This window comes from Bos javanicus, chromosome 2, assembly GCF_032452875.1.
Source record: "Bos javanicus breed banteng chromosome 2, ARS-OSU_banteng_1.0, whole genome shotgun sequence".
NCBI classification, from domain to species: domain Eukaryota; kingdom Metazoa; phylum Chordata; class Mammalia; order Artiodactyla; family Bovidae; genus Bos; species Bos javanicus.
In genome coordinates this window covers 70,313,594-70,332,131 of record NC_083869.1, presented here as the reverse complement: position 1 = coordinate 70,332,131, position 18,538 = coordinate 70,313,594, and the positions used below count along the sequence as shown (strand labels likewise).

Here is an 18,538-nt window from a genome sequence, read left to right as displayed (position 1 = left end):
CATCCGGTCCCATTACTTCATGGCAATTAGATGGGGAAACAGTGGAAACAGTGTCAGACTTTATTTTTTGAGGCTCCAAAATCACTGCAGATGGTGATTTCAGCCATGAAATTAAAAGACGCTTACTCCTTGGAAGGAAAGTTATGACCAACCTAGATAGCATATTCAAAAGCAGAGACATTATTTTGCCAACAAACGTCCATCTAGTCAAGACTATGGTTTTTCCAGTAGTCATGTATGGATGTGAGAGTTGGACTGTGAAGAAAGTTGAGCGCCAAAGAATTGATGCTTTTGAACTGTGGTGTTGGAGAAGACTCTTGAGAGTCCCTTGGACTGCAAGGAGGTCCAACCAGTCCATCCTAAAGGAGATCAGCCCTGGGTGTTCTTTGGAAGGAATGGTGCTGAACTCCAGTACTTTGGCTATGTCATGCAAAAAGTTTACTCATTGGAAAAGACTCTGATGCTGGGAGGGATTGGGGGCAGGAGGAGAAGGGGACGCCAGAGGATGAGATGGCTGGATGGCGTCTCTGACTCGATGGACTTGAGTCTGAGTGAACTCCGGGACTTGGTGATGGACAGGGAGGCCTGGTGTGCTGCAGTTCATGGGGTCCCAAAGAGTCGGACACGACTGAGCGACTAAACTGAACTGAACTGAAACCTTTATAGCACACCAAGACTGTTCTGGCACTTCAATTCATTCAATGTGAGCCTCCTTTGGGTCCGTATTTCCGACAACCAAGCATATTTTTAGAGTTCTCTTTAACTCTTCACACTAAAACATCTATGAATACCTAACACTCCTGACTTGAAGAGCCACCACGATGATAATAATTAACAGTCAAATAAAAATGTCTCAAACCTCTATCACATGTTATTAGAGCCAACATCCTCCCAAAATTATTGTGTATTTTTAGGGGCTTAATATTTTGTTCTGCCTTTCTTTTTCTCTTGAATGCTCAATCATCTTTCCTTCTATGGCTTTTTTTTTTTTTTTTTTACCCTCTACCCTAAGTCAACCTAAATGTAGAATATAACTCCTCTCATTGTTTCCTCCTAAATATTTTCTTCTAAGGAAATTATGTGCAAAAGGCTTAGGGGAATGTAGGGAGGCTATTTTACAACTCAAAATTGAATCTCCAGTTTGATGTTGGAAGTCCTCAACCTTTCCTACCTCTGGCATTTTTTTCCTAAAGTATCTTCATCTTGTGTCCCAGGCATTTTCCACGATGGCAGGACTTCTCTACCTTGTCTCTTCTTGCACCTCTTGACTTCTTCTTTTAGTTTCTCAGTTCTAGGGACTCTTATCACCCTTCTCTCAGGCTACCAGGCATCATCAGGCATTACTATTTCATTATACCTGCGAACTTTTTGTTTTGCTTCCTTCCTCTGCTTGTGGTGGTCTTAAAAACAAAAGCCCAAAACTTACTAGAGCATCTTTAGCAAACTCAAGGCCATAGATCCTTTCTGGGCACCCTCTTCACTCATTTCCTTGACATGAACATTCTGGTGTGCTGTCCTGCATAGCTGCATTCTCCCAACCATCATGCTGCACATTTTTTATTTATTTATTTTTTTTTTTTCATGTTTCTTGACCTAAGCCAAGTCTTTAAACTTCAAGGTGGGAAGTCAAGTGTCAAATGTGGCCTTTCCCAAGTCTTGCTTACAGAAAGCGCAACAATCCCCTAAAGTGACTGGCAATACTGTTGTTTTGGGGCCAAATGCAGACAGCAGCTGCAGATGGTGCTATGGAGAGATAGTGTGCATAAGGCACCTCCCGCCAACCCTGGACGTTCAGGCCCAGCCGGGCCACCAGACTCCTGGCTCCTAGTCAAGACCCCAGCCTTCTCCCATGAAGGCTGTGTGGGATTGCATCCAGATACCTTAGGAGACTGTCTGGCAACCTGTTCTCCCAGCATGAAATGCCTCCCTTTCCTGGCCTTGGAGACAGTCTGGAACTGAGGGAAGAATACTTGACAGAATGAAGGTCTCAGGGTCTGTCTGAATCTCACAGTTTCCAGGAGAACCTTGCTTTTCTTAAGCTTTTTAGGTGTAGAAGTTCAGCTTCTGCCACTAATTCTGTGGATCTTGAGTCTTTTACTTTGCTCTCTGAAAATCAGCCTCACGACAATCACTTGTGGAGCATGTTTGTGGCTTTAATTGTTCAGCATCAATTACCCGCTTCTGGGAATAACACCTCAAAGTTCCTTTGTCTATACCTGGCTCAGTCCATGTAGGTCTGGTGTGACGCCTGATTCCAGATAAAGAGAACATCACTCATAATGGACCAGCCAGTTCTTTGCATTCCTTCAGTCACAGGGACTGGTTCAGGGATGAGCATGTGACCCAGGTCTAACCAATCAGTGTAATTTCATTGCTGTGATCAGAGTTATTTCAGTATTGTACAAATGATTCAATTCTTCCAAAGAGAGTGAGTTCTGCAGCTTCAGTTCAGTTCAGTTCAGTCACTCAGTCATGTCCGACTCTTCACTACCCCATGAATTGCAGCATGCCAGGCCTCCCTATCCATCACCATCTCCCGGAGTTCACTCAAACTCACGTCCATCGAGTCAGTGATGCCATTCCGCCATCTCATCCTCTGTTGTTTCTCCTCCTGCCCTCAACCCCTCCCAGCATCAGAGTCTTTTCCAACGAGTCAACTCTTCGCATAAGGTGGCCAAAGTACTGGAGTTTCAGCTTTAGCATCATTCCTTCCAAAGAACACCCAGGACTGATCTCCTTTAGAATGGACTGGTTGGATCTCCTTGCAGTCCATAGGACTCTCAAGAGTCTTCTCCAACACCACAGTTCAAAAGCATCAATTCTTTGGTGCTCAGCTTTCTTCACAGTCCAACTCTCACATCCATACATGACTATTGGAAAAACCATAGCCTTGACTAGATGGACCTTTGTTGGCAAAGTAATGTCTCTGCTTTTGAATATGCTATCTAGGTTGGTCATAACTTTCCTTCCAAGGAGTAAGCATCTTTTAATTTCATGGCTGCAGTCACCATCTGCAGTGATTTTGGAGCCCCCCAAAAATAAAGTCTGCCACTGTTTCCACAGTTTCCCCATCTATTTCCCATGATAGTATGCCAGCAAATTTGGAAAACTTGGCAGTGGCCACAGGACTGGAAAAGGTCAGTTTTCATTCCAATCCCAAAGAAAGGCAATGCCAAAGAATGCTCAAACTACTGCACAATTGCACTCATCTCACATGCTAGTAAAGTAATGCTCAAAATTCTCCAAGCCAGGCTTCAGCAATATGTGAACCGTGAACTTCCAGATGTTCAAGCTGGTTTTAGAAAAGGCAGAGGAACCAGAGATCAAATTGCCAACATCCACGGGATCATCGAAAAAGCAAGAGAGTTCCAGAAAAACATCTATTTCTGCTTTATTGACTATGTCTGCAGCTTACAATGTAACAATTTGTGGTGGGGGTGGGGCTGGGGAATGCTCAGTTTTCAGCTGGATTTAAAATGGGGAAGAAGGAGGACCAGAGTTGTTGGCACCATTTGCCACTAAGTGGTCCCTGAGAATAAAACCAACATGGGGAGCACAGCCGAGAGAGTAACTGGGTCCTGATGACATCATTTTATTTCTGGCATCAAACACTATCTGAAATTATTTATACTCTTTAATTTTCTTTCCTATCACATAAGACAAAATGTTTTTCATACTTCAGCAATTTGATTCTGATTTAACTCTTAATATGCCCTCCATGTCACTTTCAAATGTAAACTTGGTGTATTCAACCTCATTTGAGGCTAGATGATAAATGTTCTGTTTGTAACTCAGGCCAAGATCCTGGAAATTGAATTTAGTCAAGAAAGTGAAATTGCTAGGTTCAAAGGTCTGCAAAATTTCACTTTCAGTAGTTATTGTAAAACACTTGAATAGTGCCTACTCAAGCGTTTTGTCCACTTTTTTAAAATTGGCTTACCTGTATTTTTTAATTAATACATAGAAGTTGTTTATTTTGATTATCAATTCTTCATCAGGTATGTGTTTGCAAATTTTTCTATAGCTCCTCTTTTACAGTCTCAGTGATAACTTTTGATGAACAAAAATTCTTAATTTTACCAAAGTCCAATTTATCAGTGTTTACCCTTATATGTGGGACTTCCCTGGTGCCTCAGTGATAAAGAATCTGCCTGTCAATGCAGAAGATGCAGGTTCGATCCCTCGGTAGGGAAGATCCCCTGGAAAAGGAAATGGCAACCCATTTCAGTATTCTGGAGGTCTGGTACAACTTTAGTTAAACTTATTCCTAAGTGATTATTTTGATGCTATTGTATATGTTTGTGTTTTAAATTTTTATTTCCTAATTATTTCTGCTGCTGTTTTTGTTTGTTGCTTAGTTGCTAAGTCATGTCTGACTCTTTTGTGACCCTATGGACTCTAGTCCTGCTAGGCTCCTCTGTCCAAGGAATTTCCCAGGCAAGAATACTGGAGTTGGTTGCCATATCCTTCTCCAGGGGATCTTCCCAACTGAGGGAACAAACCCATGTCTTCATGCATTTCACACTGAACCACCTGAGAACCAGGAATTATTTCTGCTAGTATAGAGTAACCGGAGAAGGCAATGGCACCCCACTCCAGTACTCTTGCCTGGAAAATCCCATGGACGGAGGAGCCTGGTAGGCTGCAGTCCATGGGGTCGCTAAGAGTCGGACACGACTGAACGACTTCACTTTCTCTTTTCACTTTCATGGATTGGAGAAAGAAATGGCAACCCACTCCAGTGTTCTTGCCTGGAGAATCCCAGGGATGGGGGAGCCTGGTGGGCTGCTGTCTATGGAGTCACATAGAGTCAGACACGACTGAAGTGACTTAGCATAGCATAGCATAGCATAGTATAGAGTAACATTGATGTAATTAATTTTTTTACTCTACATCCAAAAATATTTTTGAGATCACTTATGAATTCTAATACTTTATATGTATATGCTTTGGGCTTTTTAAAAATTTATTTATTTTTTAATTGAAGGATAATTGCTTTACAGAATTTTGTTGTTTTCTGTTAAACAGCAACATGAATCAGTCATAGGTGTACATATGTTTGCTTTGGGATCTTTAACACACAAAAATACACCATCTGAAAATACAGTCAGTTTTATTTATTCCTCTCTAATATTTATTTATTTTTCTTAACCTATTATGCTAGTAAGGACTTTCAGTACAATACTGAATATAAAGGTAATAGCAGACATCCTTAACCTCAGTCCTATTCTCAGACAGAAAGCTCGTTGTTTTAACACTACGTAAGATGTTCGATGTACTCTAGGAGAGCACATTCTATTATCTCCTTACTAAAGGTGTATTTTTTTTTCTTTCTTCTTTTAAATCATGAATGAATGGGTGTTGAAAGTTATTAAATGCTCTTTCTGTCTTTATTGAGGTGATCATGTCATTATTCTCCTTTATTTTTTAATATGGTAAATTACATAGATTTTTTTTAATGTTAAATCAAGTTGGCATTCTTGATAAATTACCTTTTGGTATAGATTTAATTGGTTGGATTAATTGGTAGATTTAATTGGTTAATATTTTTCTTGTTATTTATGAATCTATGTTAATGATGGATACTGGTGTATATTTTGTTTAATGTAATATTCTTTTCAGGTTTAGTATTACAATTGTGGAGGATTCATAAAATGAGTTTGAAATGTTCCATCTTTTACTATGCTCTAGAAGAGTTTAGGTAAAATTGGTATTATTTTTTTCCTTTAATGTTTGGAGTAATTCAACAGTATAATTATCTTGGCATGGAATTATTTTTGGTCAAAGTTTTATATTACAGATTCATTTTCTTTAATAAATAAGAATTTTCTAGATTATTCTATTTTTTGTTGTGTACATTTGAAAACTGTGACCAGGGAATTTGTTCATTTTATTTTCTAAATTTTCAAATTTATAGGCAAATAAAAATTATAAAATTTTTAATATCTGTTGACTGTATAATAATATCCCCTTTTTCATTTCTGATAGTCTTCTCTCTCTCAGTCACCTTGCTAGGGGTTTATCAGTTAATCATTTTAATTTGACTTTATTGATGCTCTTCATTGTATGTTGGCTTTTAATTTTATTGGTTTCTGCTCTTCTTTTTTTGTTTTAGTTTCTCTGGATTTAAGTAAAATAACTTTCTTGAGATGGAGACTAGATTGTTGCTTTTTATCCTCTTTTGCTAACATATGCACTTAAGGCTACAAATTTCCCTCTAAGCACTATTTCAAATTTATCCTCCAACACTGATATGTCATCTTTTGATTCAGATGCATTTCAAATTATTTTCTAATATATATTGTGATTTATTCTTTGGTCCACGGGTTATTTAAAAGCATATTGTTTCATTTAAAAACATCTGGAGAGAGAACAAGATGGCAGAGGAGTAGGAGGATGTGGAGTACATCTCTCTCCATGGATACATCAGGAATACACCTTCAGACACAGAAGTGCATGCAGAACACCAGCTGAGAGCGGACAGGAATACCTGACCAGAGGAAAAGAATATACCGAATCATGCAACACTCGGTAGGAGGAAGGAACTAAGAGGAAAAACAGGAGTGTTAGTAGGGCTGGACCTGCCCTTGGTAGGTAGGGGAACTGAAGCAGGGGTCCGATCCCCACATCAGGGCAATTGTCTGAGTCAGAAGAGAGACATTTAAGACTGAGAGTGAAAACAGCTAATCTGTGGCAGCCTAACAGTCCTTGCCGCAGCCATACATACCCCAGACAGGAACGCAGGTTCCCTGGAAGGTTCAGAAGCTGGAAGCCGGAGTTTAGGGATTGTGGAGCAATTCCATGGTGAGGGCTGCTGTTGACTGTGGAGAGACAGATGGAGGGGATGTGAGGGAGGAGATTGTGGTGGGAAATACCTGTGGAGGAAAGCCAAGCAGCCATGGAAGCAAAGAGATACTGCTGAGTCACACATAGGGGGTGGAGCCATCACCATAGCCTCTCTCTCACTACAAGCCAGCATTGACAGCTGAATAATAGAGAGGCTGGCCCATCAAATGCCTGATGCACTGAACTACAGAGTAGGACCCCAGCCAGGGTGCTCCTTTAAGTGACTGATGCACTGAACTACAGAGTAGGACCCCAGCCAGGGGTGCCCCTCTATGTGCCTGATGTGCCGAACAACAAAGAAGGACCCCAGGCAAGGGAGCCCTCAAAGTGCCTGAATGGGCAGAACTATGGACAAAGACTGCCCAAAGAGGCCTTCTGATAGCCGGTTACAAGATACTTGAAAAAAGACTCTGATAGGGCCATAATTCCTGTGGTGGAGGCAGTCCGTGTCCCTGGACACTTGGTGCTGCCAGGGTCCCTGGAAGCCAAGCAGCTGTGCCACCTTCATGTTCGACCCTCACTGCGGCAGAGCTGCCACATGCAAAAAAAAAAAAAAAATCTTGCATCTATGCTTGCAGGATCACTTTGGTCATGTACAACTTTTGAGACCCTGTAGACTGGGGCCTTCCAGGATTCTCTGTCATGAAGAGATGGAAATAAAACCACAATTGAAACCCAGGGGCAGTGTAGCTAAGAAAGAAGACCGAAAACCTTCCCAGCTGTACAAACTGCAGATTAAATCCACACAATAAACTAGGCAGACTCTGTGTCTATGCAATATATAAAAGGACATTGAGAGCTCCTACAAAAGAAAGAGCCAGACATCCTGGAATGTGAAGTCAAGTGGGCCTTAGGACACATCGCTACGAACAAAGCTAGTGGATGTGATGGAATTCCAGTTGAGCTATTTCAAATCCTGAAAGATGATGCTGTGAAAGTGCTGCACTCAATATGCCAACAAATTTGGAAAACTCAGCAGTGGCCACAGGACTGGAAAATGTCAGTTTTCATTCTGATCTCAAAGAAAGGCAATGCCAAAGAATGCTCAAACTACTGCACAATTGCACTAATCTCACATGCTAGTAAAGTAATGCCCCAAATTCTCCAAGCCAGGCTTTAGCAATACGTGAACTGTGAACTTCCAGATGTTCAAGCTGGATTTAGAAAAGGCAGAGGAAACAGAGATCAAATTGCCAACATCCGCTGGATCATGGAAAAAGCAAGAGAGTTCCAGAAAAACATCTATTTCTGCTTTATCGACTATGCCAAAACCTTTGACTGTGTGGATCACAATAAACTGTGGAAAATTCTGAAAGAGATGGGAATACTAGACCACCTGACCTGCCTCTTGAGAAACCTATATGCAGGTCAGGAAGCAGCAGTTAGAACTGGACATGGAAAAACAGACTGGTTCCAAATAGGAAAAGGAGTATGTCAAGGCTGTATATTGTCACCCTGCTTATTTAACTTATATGCAGAGTATATCATGAGAAACACTGGGCTGGAAGAAGCACAAGCTGGAATCAAAATTGCCAGGAGAAATATCAATAGCCTCAGATATGCAGTTGACACCACCCTTATGGCAGAAAGGGAAGAAGAACTAAAGAGCTTCTTGATGAAAGTGAAAGAGGATAGTGAAAAAGTTGGCTTAAAGCTCAACATTCAGAAAACGAAGATCATGGCATCTGATCCCATCACTTCATGGGAAATAGATGGGAAAACAGTGGAAACAGTGGCTGACTTTATTTTTCTGGGCTCCAAAATCACTGCAGATGGTGACTGCAGCCATGAAATTAAAAGACACTTACTCCTTGGAAGGAAAGTTATGACCAACCTAGATAGCATATTCAAAAGCAGAGATATTACTTTGCCAACAAAGGTCCGTCTAGTCAAAGCTATGGTTTATCCAGTGGTCATGTATGGATGTGAGAGTTGGACTATAAAGAAAGCTGAGCAACGAAGAATTGATGCTTTTGAACTGTGGTGTTGGAGAAGACTCTTCAGAGTCCCTTGGACTGTAAGAAGATCCAACTAGTCCATCCTAAAGGAGATAGTCCTGGGTGTTCATTGGAAGGACTGATGTTGAAGCTGAAACTCCAATACTTTGGCCACCTGATGCAAAGAGCTGACTCATTTGAAAAGACCCTGATGCTGGGAAAGATTGAGGGCAGGAGGAGAAGGGGACAACAGAGGATGAGATGGTTGGATGGCATCACTGACTCAGTTGACATGGGTGTGGGTGAACTCCAGGAGTTGGTGATGGATAAGGAGGCCTGGCGTGCTGCGGTTCATGGGGTCACAAAGAGTTGGACACGACTGAGCGACTGAACTGAACTGAACTGAACAAAAGAAAACGCACTTGTTCTGATAGCTGTGGACATTGGAGGCAAGAACACACAGGAGTAGGACCAGATTAGAATCTTAGCTGCCTCCACAGCAGGTCCAGAGATCAGCACAATGTTGAAGAGCATTCTAGGGAGGTGAGGTGGACTGTGACTCTCAGCAAGGGAAATGACTCTGACAGCAGTGACTCAAGAAAAACATTTATTCTTCTTCTGTTTTGACTTGTTCCGTGGATTCTTTCGGATTAAAAAAAAATTTTTCCCATCCTGTACCCGCGCCCCCCCCCTCCATTGTAGTTGTCTTTTTATTGGTGCTATGAAATCTAATTAAGCTTTTGAGTTTTTTTTTTTCTCTCAGTCACATTTTTTATTGTTATTATAAACCTCTGCCGGAACGTTGGGCTTTTGTAATTCTGTGGCATTTTCCTTTTCTTTTCTCTCTTTTTTTTAATTTTAATTTTTGAAACCTATTTTTTTTTTCTATATTTATTCCTTTGTTTGCTTTTCCTACTGTTCTTTTCCATTTGCAGCTAATCGTTAATGTATATAAATCTTCTTTAGCTACCTCTATTTAACTTTTCATATCCATTCTTTTTTCTTTCCTTTCCTTTCGACATATTTGTTAGTTTCATTTTCATTGCTTTATTCCCCAATTAGCACGCTGCTTTAGTTGTATTTTCCAGTTTGTGCTTTGGTTAGTTTTGTTCTTATATGGTAGATGTAATTTTTGGTTTCAATCTATTGTGCTTTATTTTTGATGGACTGTTTTGATTTTGCTTGTGGGTATGTATGTATTTGTGTATATTCAGTCACACTTTTTATTGTTGTTATAAACCTCTGCCTCTATGTTGGGCTTTTGCAGTTCTGTGGAGTTTTCTCTTTTTCTGTCTTCTTCCTTTTCTTTTCTTTTTCTCTTTTTTATAATTTTAATTTTTTTAAATCTACTGTAGTTTTTCTACATTTATTTCTTTGTTAGCCTTTCCTTCTGTTTTTTTCCCCTTGCAGTTAATCTTTAATGTATATAAATCTTCTTCATATGCCTCTATTTAACTTTGCATATCAATTCTTTCTTTTCCTCTCAACATATTTGTTAGTTTTGTTTTCAATGCTTTATTCCTCACTTGGCACCTGCTTTAGTTTTATTTTCCAGTTTGTGCTTTAGTTAGTTTTGTTCTTAACTGGTAAATATACTTTTTTATTTCCTTTATTCACTGGATCAATCTCCTATACTTTATTTTCATTGGACTGTTTTGATTTTGCTCATGGCTGTACGTGTATATGTATATATTCCATTATTTTAATTATTATTTGTCTGATTTTGTAACAGCCATTTGTCTGGGGTTTAGCTTTGGTTTCTTGTTTTTGGTTTTAACCTCACTTAATGCCATAACAAACCATTTGTGGAATCTGTGTTCCTGACCAGGGATCAAGTCCAGAGCTTTTGGAGTGGGAAAACGGACTCCAAGACCCTAGACTACCAGAGAACTAACCCTAGGGAGTATCCAGTAGTGAGAACTCACACAAAGGAAACCACTTGAATACAAGACCTGGCATCACTTAACAACCAGTAGCACCCTATGCAGGACGTCTCATCTAAACAACAAACAAAACAAAAATACAAGAAGAAAACACAAAAAAACACAGCACAAATCTACTCTATAGGAAGCTTACACAAACCACTGGACTTAGGAGGGCAGGAAACCAAAAGGAAAAAAAAAAAAAAAAACTCAACCTTGAAGGCTGGGAAAAGGAGACTTCAATCACAGTAAGTTTAAAAAAAATTATGAAAAGGCAGAAAAATACTACACAAATGAAGGAACAAAGTAGAAACAAAGAAGTCCAAATAATGAAGAGGAAATAGGCAAACTACCTGAAAAAGAATTCAGAATATTGAGAGTAACAATGATCAAAAACCCTGAAAACAAAATGGAGAAAATTAAAAAATCAATTAACAAAGACATAGAAGAATTAAAGAATAAACATACAGAGACAAACAACACAATTACTGAAATTAAAAATACTGTAGAAGGAATCAATAGCAGAATATCTGAAGCAGAAGAATGAATAAGTGGGCTGGAAGATAAAATGGTGGAAATAACTTCTGAAGACTAGAATAAAGTAAAAAGAATGAAGAGAACTGAGGATGGTCTCAGAGACCTCTGGGACAATATAAAACACACCAACATTCGAATTATAGGGTACCAGAAGAAGAGAAAAAGAAAGGGTATGAAAAAATTTTTGAAGAGACCATAGTTAAAAATTACCCCAACATGGAAAGGGAAATAATCAAGTCCAAGAAGCACAAAGAGTCCCATACAGGATAAACCCAAGGAGAAACATGCCAAGACAAATACTAATCACACTAACAAAGACTAAATACAAATAAAGAATATTGGAAGCAGCAAGGGAGAAGCAACAAGTAACATGCAAGGGAAACCCCATATTCTTAACAGCTGATCTTTCAGCAGGCCAGAAGAGAATGGCAGGATATATTCAAAGTGCTGAAGGGAAAAATCTTCAATCAAGGATCTCATTCAAAATTGATGGAGAAATCAAAGCTTTTCAGACAAGCAAAAGTTAAGGAAATTCAGTACCACCAAACCAGCTTTACAAAAAATGTTAAAGGGACTTATATAGTCAAGAAATACAAGAGAAGAAAAAAGATCTATAAAATCAACCCCAAATAATTAAGAAAATGGCAATAGGAATGTATGTATCAATAATTGCTTTAAATGTAAATGGACTAAATGCTCCAACCAAAAGGCACAGATTGGTTGAATGGATACAAAAACAAGACCCATATATATGCTGTCTGCAAGAAACCCACTTTAGAGCTTAAGACACATATATACTTAAAGTGAGAGGATGGAAAAATATATTCCATGCAAATGGGAAGCAAAAGAAAGCTGGAGTAGCAATCCTCATATCAGACAAAATAGGCCTTAAAATAAAGAAATTACAAGAGATAAGGAAGGACACTACATAATGATTAAAGGATCATCCCAAGAGGAAGACATAGCAATTGTAAATATCTAGGCACCCAACATAGGAGCATCTCAATACATAAGACAAACACTATCAGACATAAAAGGAGAAACTGACAGTAACACAGTAATAGTAGGAGACTTTAACACCTCACTCACACCAATGGACAGATCATCAAAACAGAAAATTAATAAGGAAACACAGTCTTAAATGATACATTAGATGAGATGGATCTCATTGATATCTTCAGGACATTCCATCCAAATGCAGAAGAATACATTGTCTTCTTAAGTGCACATGGAACATTCTCCAGGATAGACCACATCTTGGGTCACAAATCAAACCTCAGTAAATTTAAGAAAATTGAAATCGTGTCAAGCATCTTCTTTGACCACACCACTATGAGACTAGATATCAATTACAGGGAAAAAAAAAAACTGTAAGAAATGCAAACACATGGAGATGAACAACACGTTTCTAAATAACCAACAGGTTATTGAAGTAATCAAAAGGGAAATAAAAAAATTTCTAGAAACAAATGACAACGAAAACTCAAACCTATAATATAAAACTCAAACCATAACAACTCAAAACCTATGGGATGCAGCAAAAGCAGTTCTAAGAGGGAAGTTTATAGCAATACAATCCTACCTCAAGAAATAAGAAAAACATCAAATAGACAACCTAACTTTACACCTAAAACAACTGGACAAAGAACAAACCTCCCCCACCCCAAATTAGTAGAAGGAAAGAAATCATAAAGATACAAGCAGAAAAATATGAAAAAGAAATGAAAGAAACAATAGTTAAGATTAATAAAACTGAAAGCTAATTCTTTGAAAAGATAAGCAAAATTGACAAAATTGACAAAAATTTTAAATTTATGGATACCTATGGCTGATTCATGTTGAGGGTTGAAAGAAAACAAGAAAATTCTGTAAAGTAATTATCCTTCAATAAAAATAAATAAGTTAAAAAAATCTGGAGAGTTTTTAAGTTATCTTTTGTCTCTGAATTCTTTCTTAGATTCGCTGTCAGAAAATACACTCTGTGACTGCAGCCTTTTACTATTTGGTGATATTTTCTTTGGTGTTACTGGTTCACTCGTGTCCAACTCTCTGAAACCCTGTAAGCTGTAGCCCACCGGGCTCCTCTGTCCATGGAAATCTCCAGGACTGAAGTGGGTTGCCATTTCCCCCTCCAGGGGATCTTCCTAACCCAGGGATTGAATCCGGGTCTCCCACTGTGCAGGCGGACTCTTTACCATCTGTGCCACCAGGGTGTATTGTCAACTTTGGTAGATCCTTTGCATACGCTTAAAAAGAATATTTATTCTCCAGTTGTTAGGTGTAATGTTCCACATATGTTATTGGCATTTATCCTGCTTGATATTCTCTGATCTTCCTGGATCTGTGTTTTGGCTGTCTCACATTAATTTGAGGAAATCTCAGTCATTATTGGGGTCACACAGAGTCGGACACGACTGAAGCAACTTAGCAGCATCAGCAGTCATTATTGTTTCAAATATTTCCTCTGTTCCTTTCTCTCTTTTTTTCTCCTTCTAGTATTCCCACTATGGGTATATCACATCACACCTTTTACAGTTGTCTCACAGTCCTTGGGTATTCTCTTCTCTTTTGGTTTTTTTTTTTTTCACCCCAGTCTTTGTTCTCTGCTTTTCCAGTTTTGAAGTTTCTGTTGACACATTGTCAAGCTCTTTCCTCAGCCTTGTCTACCTTACTAGTAAGCCCATCAAAGGCATCCTTCATTCCAGTTAGTGTTTGGGGGTTTTTGTTTTGTTATAGTATGTTTATCTCTAGCATTTCTGTTTGGTTCTTAGGATTCTTAGAAGAATTTTTAGGTTCTTCTTCCATCTCTCTGTTTACATTACCCATCTTTTGCTGCATGCTTTCTACTTTAGCATATTAATCATAATTGTTTTAAATTTCCAGTCTGATAATTCCAATTTCTTCATGTCTTGTTCTGATGCTTGCTCTGTCTCTTCACATTGTATTTTTTTGCCTTTTTGTATGTCTTATAATTTTTTTTCTTGATAGCCTAAGATTATATACCAGGTAAAAGAAACTGTTATAAACAGGCCTTTAGAAATGTGGTGGTGAGGTGTTGGGGAAGAGGAAGAACTCTGTAGCCTATGATGAGGTCTCAGTATTTTACCTCTGAATTTTTACACTTCACCAGTATTCAGGTTTTTTTTTCTCACTGCTATGTGGGACAGGATGACTGAAGTGGGTTCAGGTTGGGTATTTCCCTTCTCCCATGTGAAATACTAGTGCTGACTGAGTTGGGTATTTTCTTTCCCCCGGGTCATGTGAGTTCTGATATTACCCCAGCAGGTTGATTTCTGGTTAACTAGTTTCCCCTGAGGGCAGGATTTGTTAAGATGAACACAGTACCTGAGCATATTCATACTGATTCCCTATCGTTACTGGAAGCACACTGGGATTTTTCTCTGATATTTCCTTTGAGGACCTAGTCAAGTTCCTGGAGGAAAAACTTACAAAAGTTTGGGGGAACTCCTATGATTTGGTTCCCCTGGAGTTTTTAACTCTCAGAGTTGTCCACACTGAGCCTTCAATAGTTTGCTGATTATAGTTTAGGTTTTTCTACCCTGGTACTGGTTACATTGGTTTTTGCTTGTCAGTCTCTGCTCTGGTAAGCCTTGAATCCCAGTATTTACCTCTCTGTCTCTCCAGTCTTGGGGGCAATGGTTTGCCCTGTGTTCTCCCCTCTCTTATAGATCTAAGAAGATTTGTTAATATTTCAGTCTGTTCAGCTTTTTATTTGTTAGGATGAAGTAGTGACTTCTAGGCTCTGTCCTTGAAAAACTGGAAGTCAATATATTGTTAGGTATTTTGGTTTATTCTGCATTTTGAACCATCAGTATACCTTTATTGATATTTTGCTATTTTTAAAAGATATATGTTAATGTCTCTAGCAGAGATAGTGGATTTATCTATTTCTCCTTTCCTTTTTGTCAATTTTTTGCTTTATATATTCTAAAGCAAAGTTATTAGATGCATCCATATTTAGAACTGTAGTTCATTTAGTTGATTTTACCCTTTAATCATTGTGAAATATCCCTCTGTGTCTCTATTAATATTTCTTGCATTCAAGTCTACTTTACCTCAATTAATATAGCCCTATCTAAGACAATCTAAAATATATTTCAGAGTTGGAGATATATACATATATGCTATGCTATGCTAAGTCACTTCAGTCGTGTCCAACTCTGTGTGACCCCATAGATGGCAGCCCACCAGGCTCCCCCATCCCTGGGATTCTCCAGACAAGAACACTGGAGTGGGTTGCCATTTCCTTCTCTAATGCAGGAAAGTGAAAAGTGAAAGTGAAGTCACTCAGTCGTGTCCGACTCTTAGCGACCCCATGGACTGCAGCCTACCAGGCTCCTCCGTCCATGGGATTTTCCAGGCAAGAGTACTGGAGTGGGGTGCCATTGCCTTCTCCGATATATGTGTGTATATATATATATATATATATATATATATATATATATATAAATTAAGATGTTATTGTAGATATTATAGCATCCATCCTTAAATCTACCTTTAATTGTATCTTTTACTTCTTGTACAATATAGGAACCTTAAAATACTTTAACTTCATTTACCCTCCCACATTGTGGTTTGTCCTATTGATAGTGTGTATTTCAATTCTATAGAACTTTTAATCCCCATGATACACTATTATTATTTTAAAGCTAATATTACTTGTTGCTGTTGTTTAGTTGCTATCATGTCCAACTTCTTGCAACCCCATGGATTGCAGCATATCAGGCTTCCCTGTCCTTCACTATCTCCCAGAGTTTGCTCAAACTCATGTCCATTCAGTCTATGATGTATCCAACTATCTCATTCTCTGTCATCCTCTTCTCCTCCTGCCCTCAATCTTTCCCAGCATCAGGGTCTTTTCCAGTTAATCAGCTCTTGGCATCAGGTGGCCAAAGTATTGGAGCTTCAGCCTCAGTCCTTGCAATGGGTGTTCAGGGTTGGTTTCCTTTAGGATTGACTGGTTTGATCTCCTTGCTGTCCAAGGGACTCTCAAGAGCCTTCTCCAGCACCACAATTCGAAAGTATTTGTTCTTTAGCACTCAGCCTTCCTCATGGTCCAACTCTCAGATCCATACATGACTACTGGAAAAACCATAGCTTTGACTAAATGGACCTTTGTGGGCAAAGTGATGTCTCTGATTTATAATGGGCTGTCTATGTTTGTCATAAATTTTCTTCCAAGGAGCAAGCATCTCTTAATTTTATGGCTACAGTCACTGTCTGCAGTAATCTTGGAGACCAAGGAAGTGAAGTCTCATTGTTTCCATTTTTTCCACATCTGTTTGCCACGTTTATTTAACAAGATCCCTCCTCTTCAGTGGGTTCTGAGATCAAGGGTTTTCCCCTTAACACTGTAACTTTGTGGAAATTTGTCTCACTTTTATTAATAACTTTTCAGTATTTACTTGGCTTATCAATATGTAACTTAAATGTTGACAAATGACCTGAGAGGAAATTGTAAACAAAATGCCAACCTCGTGGTATTAGTTTGCTAGCATTGCTATATTAAGGTACCACAAACTGGTTGTTTAACCAGTAGAAATTTATTATCTGACAGCTCTGGCTAGAAGTCTAAAATTAAGGTATTGACAGGACCATTCTCCCCCTGAAGATGCTACAAAGGAATAAGGTTTAGGAAGGTTTGTAGCACCCGAGGTTGCCATGACTACCAATCCCAAGGACCCTGTGGCCACCTTGGCTGCTGAGCCCGTGATGCTGTTGCTTGTGGATCGTTTCTTTATTCATTGATACAAAGCAGGCCAAGGGAATGGCATTTGCAGAGATGTGGAAAAACAGGACGTCAAAGGAAAACCCTGCAAGGACCACTGTATACTATAGCACTCTAACCGAATACATGTCATCATGTTGGCGGGATCTCATTCAGTTCTTCAAAGTGGAAAAAACAATTAAAAGAATTTTTAAATCAAATCAGTACCAACTGTTGCAGCCTTCAGAACAAAGTCTCAGAAATTTAAGCGGGGGACACAGTTTCTCACCGAACTTGCACCTCTGTGTAAGATTTACTGCTTAGGTGGAGAAGAATATATCATATCTAACTGTGTTAGAGGGTGGTTGATGAAAGTGAATGTAAACATTATCCATAAACCATCTATTCTTCAAGAGAAGCCATCCACCGAAGGCTACATTACAGTTGTGCTGCCCAAATTTGAAGAAATAAAAGTGAAACAGGAGGGTTACTGACCCAAGAAGAATATGAAGAAATTATAGTGAAATGCATGAAAGCCACAGCAGCTACCTCATTAGGGGTGAGGACTGAGATGGAGTAAAAAGCATCATGGCATCCTTTCCTTACCTGGCCTGCTAGTCAGTACACTAAAGAAGAACGGGCACTGGTGAAGTGTACTTCACACCTGGTCATCTACCGGGAGGCCTGACCTGCTTTTCCTTCTTTGTCTTGCATAACAAGCCTTGATTCTGTTTTGTCTTCAACCTCCCACATCTGCCTGCCCACTTACTCATTCTCTTCTTCTCTTACTTTTCTCTTTCTAACAACTGGCAAGGAAGACATGTTTTTCTGTTTAAAAACCAACAAACAAAGCATTTTGAGGAAAATTTGAAAAGACAGCAAAATAAGAATAATTTATCCATCATCCTGTAAAAAAGGTGGGGGTGGGGGATAAGTTTTAGGCCTCTCTCTTAGCTTCTGGTAGTTCCTTGGCTTGTAGGAGCATATCTTCACATGGTACTCTCCCTGTGTCTAAATTTCTTCTTTTTGTAAGTACACAGTCCTGTTGGTATATCTTTCTCCAGTATGATGTCCCCTTACTAATTACATCTGCAAAGACTCAGTTTCCAAATAAGATCACATTCTGAGATACTGGGGGTTAAAACTTCCATATATCAGTCTGGGGAGGGAACATAATTCAACCCATAATATTGAAATCAAAGCACTTGTATTTCCTTCCGTATTTTTCTCTATAAGTCTTGGCTTCCCTTATTGCTCTCCAGTGTCTTTACACAGTTTTTGTCAGATTATATTCTGTTTTTATAATTGTTTTCATAGAGAACTAATGATACTAGCTACTCCATGATTGATTCTATGCTATGCTATGCTAAGTCACTTCAGTCGTGTCCGACTCTGTGTGTCCCCATAGATGGCAGCCTACCAGGCTCCCCCATCCCTGGGATTCTCCAGGCAAGAACACTGGAGTGGGTTGCTATTTCCTTCTCCAATGCATGAAAGTGAAAAGTGAAAGTGAAGTTGCTCAGTCGTGTCCAACTCTTAGCGACCCCTGGACTGCAGCCTACCAGGCT

General features: G+C 39.1%; 1 pseudogene; it reads left to right on the top strand.

Annotated features, from left to right (window-relative positions):
- LOC133235280 (protein Abitram-like) overlaps positions 1-17,631 on the top strand; it is a 41,270-nt pseudogene extending 23,639 nt beyond the window's left edge.
- Positions 17,632-18,538: the final 907 nt, after the last annotated feature.